At 38.0% G+C, this 7,792-nt stretch overlaps 1 long non-coding RNA gene across 1 annotated transcript; it reads left to right on the forward strand.

Annotated features, from left to right (window-relative positions):
• The first annotated feature begins 2,361 nt into the window (after window positions 1-2,361).
• Window positions 2,362-3,601, forward strand: LOC107548558 (uncharacterized). Its single transcript, XR_001604475.1, has 3 exons — window positions 2,362-2,436; window positions 2,527-2,778; window positions 3,530-3,601. It is a non-coding gene; the product is annotated as an uncharacterized lncRNA (long non-coding RNA).
• The last annotated feature ends 4,191 nt before the right edge of the window (window positions 3,602-7,792 follow it).

Genomic DNA, 7,792 nt, shown 5'->3' on the forward strand with positions numbered 1-7,792 from the left:
ATCACCTACTTTGCCACATTTATTTTCACCTTTTAATATTTTCGTCTTTTATTTTCCATAAATAAAGAAAAGACATGAGGGCGAGTAAATAATAAGTCTGTATAAAAACATATTAAAGTTATAACATTGCTTTAATACTTGTGAATATTAAATATTGTGAATATTACTTTATTTCTCCCTATATATGATACCAGTCCTTTTAACTATTTGGAATAATATATGTTTAAAGCAAAAGTATAAGTGGGAATTACATTATAATTGTTTAACATGACTGATTTAATCATTTCAATAACCAGCTTGTGCATAATACTCCTTCCATATTTTTCTATTTTTATTTAATTAAAGGGATAGTTCACCCAAAAATGAAAATTTGATGTTTATCTGCTGACCCCCAGGGCATCCAAGATGTAGGTGACTTTGTTTCTTCAGTAGAACACATATGATGATTTTTAACTCCAACCGTTGCAGTCTATCAGTCGTATAATGCATGGCAAATCCAAATTAAACCCTGCGGCTCGTGATGACACATTGATGTCCTCGATGATCGGTTTGTGCCAGAAACCGAACAGTATTTATATAATTTTTTACCTCTTATACACCACTATGTCCAACTGTCTTTGGGTGCGCACACGGCATCCTGGGTGTGTTGATATACAGCCGAAGAGACTCCCGAATGAGTTTGCGCGAGAGAACGTAATCTTTTAGTTTTAAGTCGATTTGAACAATCCGGATAAGCTCAAGTAAGTACTATTTTGATTAGCCGTCATACCTACAATGTTTGTGCACTGTGTAAACAATGAGTGACGAATACGCGCGATAGATCAAAAATAATTTGTGTAAACTATGCCAGAGCGCATACACACCTCACACACCGGATGCCGTGCGTGTGCCCAAAGACAGTTGGACATAGTGGTGTATTAGAGGTAAAAAATTATATAAATACTGTTCGGTTTCAGGCACAAACCGATCGTTTCGTGTCTTAGGACATCGTGTCGTCACGAGCCGCAGGGTTTAATTTGGATTTGTCTGTGCATGTTTTTTTTACTCTCATAGATTTTGTTACCATTGCCATGCATTATAAGACTGATGGACTCCAACGGTTAAAGTTAAAAATCATCATATGTGTTCTACTGAAGAAACAAAGTCACCTACATCTTGGATGCCCTGGGGGTAAGCAGATAAACATCAAATTTTCATTTTTGGGTGAACTATCCCTTTAACTAGTGTTAAAATTGTTCTGACCTCACAGCCATGATACAATTTGTATGCTAAGTGCCAGTGACAAATGTTATCAACTTCTAGCTATAAAATAAGGCATTGAAAGTAAATGTAGAGGAAAAATACTGAACACACTCTTTTATTGCTCAAAATCATTGTTTTGTTGAACATGATACAATTGTTTTTTGTTTTTTCTCAGATGAGAGAAATATGCTCTCAGAGCATATGCTGTTTAAATGTCATCACGCTAACTTGTTTCTGATTTGTAGAAATGTAGTTTTGCAATTACCCTTCTGTTTACACAAGACAATACAGAATCTTTAGTTTTGAATCTCAAAAATAATCGTGAAATTTAAAATTTCCCTCTGAAACATGTCATTGAAGATCTAGTCTGGCTTTCTGTAAAAACGTCCGCTGTTCGATATCAAGAGTTTCCGTCTGGCTGAGTAGAATGCGCAATACTCAGTCTTTAGTTGCCTTTAACAACAACAAGGAGAAAACAAATTAGTTTGATTTGTGCGTGTATATATATATATATATGTGTGTGTGTGTGTTTGTGTAATTACTGCAGTGGGGGAGATGGAGGCTGATGGGGTTGAAAGTGTGAGTGGTTAAACAGCAGTAGTCTCTGAACCAGCCTGCTGGAGGAGGGCTGTAATATATTAAAGGGGAGTCAGAGAGAAACAAATTATCCTAGTGTCTTTGTGTTGTTCTTGTCTCTCTCTCACACTCTTAGTGTTATATATTTTCACACCTCAGTGAATCCTCCCCATGCTTGCTTTCTCTCTCTCTCTCTCTCTCTCTCCCCCACTTCAATTCTCTCATGTGCCCTGCTACGCTTGCTCTCTGTCACTCCTTTTCTCCTGTTCTATCTCACTCCCTGTCTCGCTCGCTCTCGCTTGCAACATATCTCTCCCTCCGTCTTGCTTGCTTTCCTTTCCTTTGCACACAGTCTTTCTCTCTCTCTCTCTCTCAGGTCATGTTACAGCAGCACCAGTAGAAATGATAGGAGGAAGGCGTGAGGTTGTTATTTGCATAGAAATAGCATGACGCCCCAGGCAGCTTGGGAGAAGGACACAGAGATCATTTGTCTAAAATTTTAATGAAAACTTTTGCTGAGGCACAGATTTTTTTCCTTTCTCTTCAGTCTCAACCCCCCCTCCCCGTACAGTCTTCACTACACCCCGCCGCCACCTCCCATCTTCTCTTTCCCCCATGGTGAATTAACGCGGCTCGATTTTAAATTAGATGACACATCGCAAATCGCTGCATGCCAGGATGCAATAACATGTAAATTTCAATTTGCAGGCTCTAATAGAAGTGCGTGTCGTGGCCATGCTGAATGGGGAGGCTGCTGCGGTGGGTTGGGACGTGCCATCTTCTCCCCATTGTGTGTGTGCCAAAGCCCAAGCTGGCCGGAGACTTGATCTTGTGCCGGAGCTTTTTTATTCGGGTGGCTCTTCAACCAGCTCAGCGTGGGTTCAGAATGAGGACAGATCTGTGGAAAGGAAAACTGTGTGTGGACTGTGCACAGCCTTTGTCACTGGGCCGCAGGGTTCAGTATGCAGACGCACGCACAAATACGACATAACCCAGATAACCTGGTGGCTGCTCTGGGGTCACAGGCTTATTGCGTATTGTTCAGACTTTCTCTCCCCAAAGTTTACTTTACAGAGCAGTGGACCAAAGAAGAGCAGAAGAGCGAACCTACTCCATTTTTTATTATTTGCTAAAAACATTTGTCGACAGACTTTTTATTTTATTTTTTGAGAATGTGGAAATAAGACTGCCAGTTAAGGGACAGAAGTACAAATCAGGCTACAAAAAAAAAATCTTAATATTTCTGTCTTGTTTTCTAGTGGAAATATTATTAAATTATATTAATAACATCAAAATTAATAAAAACAAAGATTTAAACATTTAAGCATAAAACAAATTTTTAGGTTTAGGATTAAAATAAGAAAAAAATATTATTTAAAGATGATAGATAGATAGATAGATTGATAGATTGATAGATATAAAGATTGATTAAAACAAGAAAAAATATTATTTAAAGATGATAGATAGATAGGTACTTTGACTCTATGACCTATAAGGTCTGTGTCCTTTGTAACACTTTTTGGAAGTGGTTGAAAAACAGTTGTGTAGTATCTGTACAGATAAACATTACTATGTTTTAGGAGTACAGTATGTCTGAGAGTTTCTTTCTCTAGCAGTGTGATTGTTTTTGTGTTTGTGTCATGTTGGGCTGTGGCTCCTCTCTCTCAGAGTGCCCTTGGCATTGTGTGACTTTCTCCCTCTGTGCCAGCAGGGCTGATGCTGGGCATTTGAGCGGTGGCGTGGCTGATACGGTTAGACAGGGCATGGGGCATGTGCCAAGACGGTGCCAGCGTCTACCTCTGACCTGCTGGCACTTGATCAGCACGCTTGTGCCATCCAGCCTGCTAACACCCCACTGTACGCAGCGGGACCCAACAGCAAGCCCTGTCCTGCTCCACTACTGTAAGTAGTGAGGACAATTACAGAGAAACAGAGAGAAACAAAGACAAGGAAGAAGGAGAGACTCTGTTGGCACATATCAAACTTTCAGTCGAATTTTAATTTTACATGCAGATTAATTAATTTAATTAATTGTAAATAGTCACATACTGTGCTTCTTATAGTCAGCATGAAATGGAAATTCATTGGAAATTCATAAATTTTACACATGCATGTGTTAGATATTATTGTGAACAATATATCCATGCATTTTTTCATTTTTTTAATCAAAATATCATAACTGGATCTTAAGTGGAAACAACAGACTTCTCTCTGGTGACGTATGCAGCACTACAAATATTTAGTCCACTTAAATCTCAACCCTGCAGGCTCTATCTGTCTATCTATCTATCAGTCTATCTACCTGTCTGTCTGTCTGTCTGTCTGTCTATCTATCTAGTAAAAATCACATTTTCTCCAATGGGCAATCATTAAAAACTGACCTACTGTGGTCTGTAAGGTTGTTAATCTATGGTATATGCATTTGTTGAAGCAATCAGCCTCAATTATTTAAATGTAACAATATATAATTTTTTAATAATCATGTTTCACAGAGGAAATCTTGGTGAAAAACGACATTAGCCATAATTTTGCACAGAAACATCCACCAATCAGAGAGTAGAAACAAGTAAATGATGCCAAAAGGACTCTTAGGTGCCCACCAACTCCCACGATACACTGCAAAATAATGTGTAATGAGTTTCCCTGCACTCTCAAAATACTGCAAAAAATATATGTCCTTCAAAATGCTTCTAGAGGTCAAAAAAGTTTTTCCTCAGTAAAGCCTTTAAATGCACAGTCTTATACCTTTTTGTCTGACTTTTATCTGATTTGACTAATGCTTTTTGCTTCAAATCACAGTTTGTAAATTTGTGATTTGCATTAAGCATTATAGGAGTCTGGTCATGTTTCTTTTTTTCATGTTAATGTTAAATATACAATATATATATATAAATGCTATTTTTAACATTACAAGTTTTCTGAGACATCATTAAATAGTTCACATACCTCTGAATTTGAAATCTGCGCTTTACCTTGTGTCAGACTCATTGAGCTAATGGACCAGAGGGCTGTCCTCCTCTCTCACACCTCCATCAGGGTGTTGCTGCCTTCCTTGCCTCCTCACACCAAACCTCTTCATGCTGTGCCCACGAGCATCACAGAACCTCTCAGACACACTAGCATAGTGGCACCTGGGAATAAGGGAGCCTGCCAGGGAGGTAGACTTCATCCACTTGTAGAAATGACAGCAGCTAATCATACAACCACTTTATGATTAACAGAACAAGACATCCTAAAGGCAAAAGAGAATGAGGGGGTTCATTTCCCCTATTCTCTGTGTTAGAATATTAATGTGCTTCCTGTGTGTGTATGTGAGTATATGCCTGTGCATCTGCATCTTAGTGTGTGACAGAGTGTGTGTTGTCTCTTCTGGCCCTAGCTCTCTGTGTCAAGGTGACCGTGCTGGCTGCCACAGGCCCGGTCTGCCCTGACAGCTTTAGGAGCGTGCCGGAGATTTGTAGCCATGCACATAACCAATGGAGGTAATAAAAGAATAAATGATGGTTGAAGAGGTTAAAACAAGGGGTGAGATGGCCACCTCTGCTGCTTTTACCACACAGATTCCCCCCATTCAACATCCCACACCCCCCTCCAGCCACTCTGCCTTTGGCCTCTGCTGCATGTCATGATGGGAAGAGAGGGTTAATGAGCCCTGGAGGCCATGGGGTCAACGCAGGAGTGGAAATGAGTTAGCCATGCTCAGAGCTATCCTTCACAGACCTTTCTCACCTCTCTTGCACACACACACACACACACACACACACACACACACACACACACACAAGCATTTACTGTACATCACTCAACACAGCGACTTCATTTACAGAGCCTTAGTGATTTGAAACAGGCTTTAAAGCAATGCTGAAAGGTTGTTTGTGAAAATATATTTTTAAAAAGTATTTAAAAATATTTATTTTTAATTTTTAAATGTACAAACCCGATTCCAAAAAAGTTGGGACACTGTACAAATTGTGAATAAAAACAGAATGCAATGATGTGGAAGTTTCAAATTTCAATATTTTATTCAGAATACAACATAGATGACATATCAAATGTTTAAACTGAGAAAATTTATCATTTTAAGGAAAAAATAAGTTGATTATAACTATAACTATAACTATAAGCAGAGACATATTATTTAGAAAGTTGGTTTTGATCTTAAATTTGGTTTTGAGTTTTCTGTCCATGTCATCATAATGTCCTCTATTTAATTTAATGCAAACACTTTATACACTATTAATTTTGCATGCAAACTAATGCAACTTTTATTTTAATTTAATTTTAATTTATTTTAAAAAAATTTATTGAGTCAAATTTATTTTGGTATTAATGCCTATAAGACCAAGTTTATTCATTTAAACAACAAAACTAATAATTATTATATTATATTATAATAATATAACAATATATTATTTTATAATAATATAACAATATAGTAATTTTAAATAATTGTTATAGTCTGAATTGTTTGGTAATAATGCCTGTAAGACCAAGTGTAATTTAAACAACAACAACAATAATAATAATAGTAATAACAATGAATTATTATTATTATTATTATTATTATTGTTGTTGTTGTTGTTATATTAATGCACAGATTATTGCCTGATGTCCAGAATTGAAATGTCCAGAATACTTCAGTAAAAGAAGCCCATGATATGTTATGGATGTATGGCTTAGAGACAATCGGACAACCCAGTTGAACTGTTGTGCAAAGGCAAGTCTATTATAGACAGAAAGGACAGGCAAAATACAGTCTTATATTATAATTTCATATTTATATCATATATATAGAAGTAAACTTTGGTGTAGGAAATCTCCCTCTCTCTCACTATGTGTCTCCTTTTCTAATTTTCCTTTAGCACTGCGTCTCTGCTGCAGCCAGCAGGTTCTTTGTCACCTTACCTGTCGATATTCAGGAGGGATGGTGTGTCAAGCTGGGAAGGGTCCCAGTATTAATACACACTGGAGGTTACCCAGCACCTCCCCGGGGCCTTGTGTGCTGGGGCCCCCTGTGACCGCCAGCTGACAGAGTGCTCTTTAATACCCAATCGACAGTATCGACGTCTCCTCCCTGACACAAGGCCCACAGAGCTTGCGGAACCACCCCCTGTGTATGATTTTATTGATCTAGAGCCCTGGGACCCAGGCCCTGTTGACATGCACAGTTTCACTGCTCCATAATGGACAGATTAAGAAGGGGATTACAACACAGGGGGCAGATAGCGGGCCCAGTAGGGCAACACACTACCTCATCTAATGAGCAGATGAACATGTAATATTGTGATCCTCTTGCAAGCATGACTTCCTGTTTGATTAGAACTCTTCAATGTTATTTTTGAGGTTTTGATTTATTGATCAGATTTAGTCCAGGGAAAATGAGGCATAATGGGAACAAGTGACAGTCAGACTCAAACCTGTATCATCCATGTGAGCAGTGAGCACTATGGATCAACATCACCAAAATGCCATAGCTCTAATAATTAGAGAGCTTTTTTGTAGATTATATTGTTTATCTAAACCAAGAGATAAATAATATTTTAATAGTTCACCCAAAAATGAAAATTTTCCAGCCATCCAAAATGTAGATAAGTTTGTTTGCTCATCAAAACAGATTTTAACAGTTAACATCAATTAATGTCTTGTGTCCATTATCAATAATAATGCTTCCTCTGGTGAAAAAGAAAAGCCTCTGTTGTCTTCTCTGCAGTGACCAAGTAGTGCACAACACAATGAAATCTCAACAACACAATGAATAGGACAAATTTCATTCTGTTGTGCTATTTTCGCTGTGTTGTGGCTTGTTTCTGTTGTGTTGTGCTAATTTTGTTGTGTTGTGGCTTGTTTCCGTTGTGTTGTGCTAATTTTGTTGTGTTGTGGCTTGTTTCCTTTGTGTTGTGCTAATTTCGTTGTGTTGTGGCATGTTTCCGTTGTGTTGTGCTAATTTCGTTGTGTTGTGACTTGTTTCCGTTGT

Source organism: Sinocyclocheilus grahami, unplaced genomic scaffold (genome assembly GCF_001515645.1).
Source record: "Sinocyclocheilus grahami isolate Dianchi unplaced genomic scaffold, SAMN03320097.WGS_v1.1 scaffold350.1, whole genome shotgun sequence".
In the NCBI taxonomy this organism is placed as follows: Eukaryota; Metazoa; Chordata; class Actinopteri; order Cypriniformes; family Cyprinidae; genus Sinocyclocheilus; species Sinocyclocheilus grahami.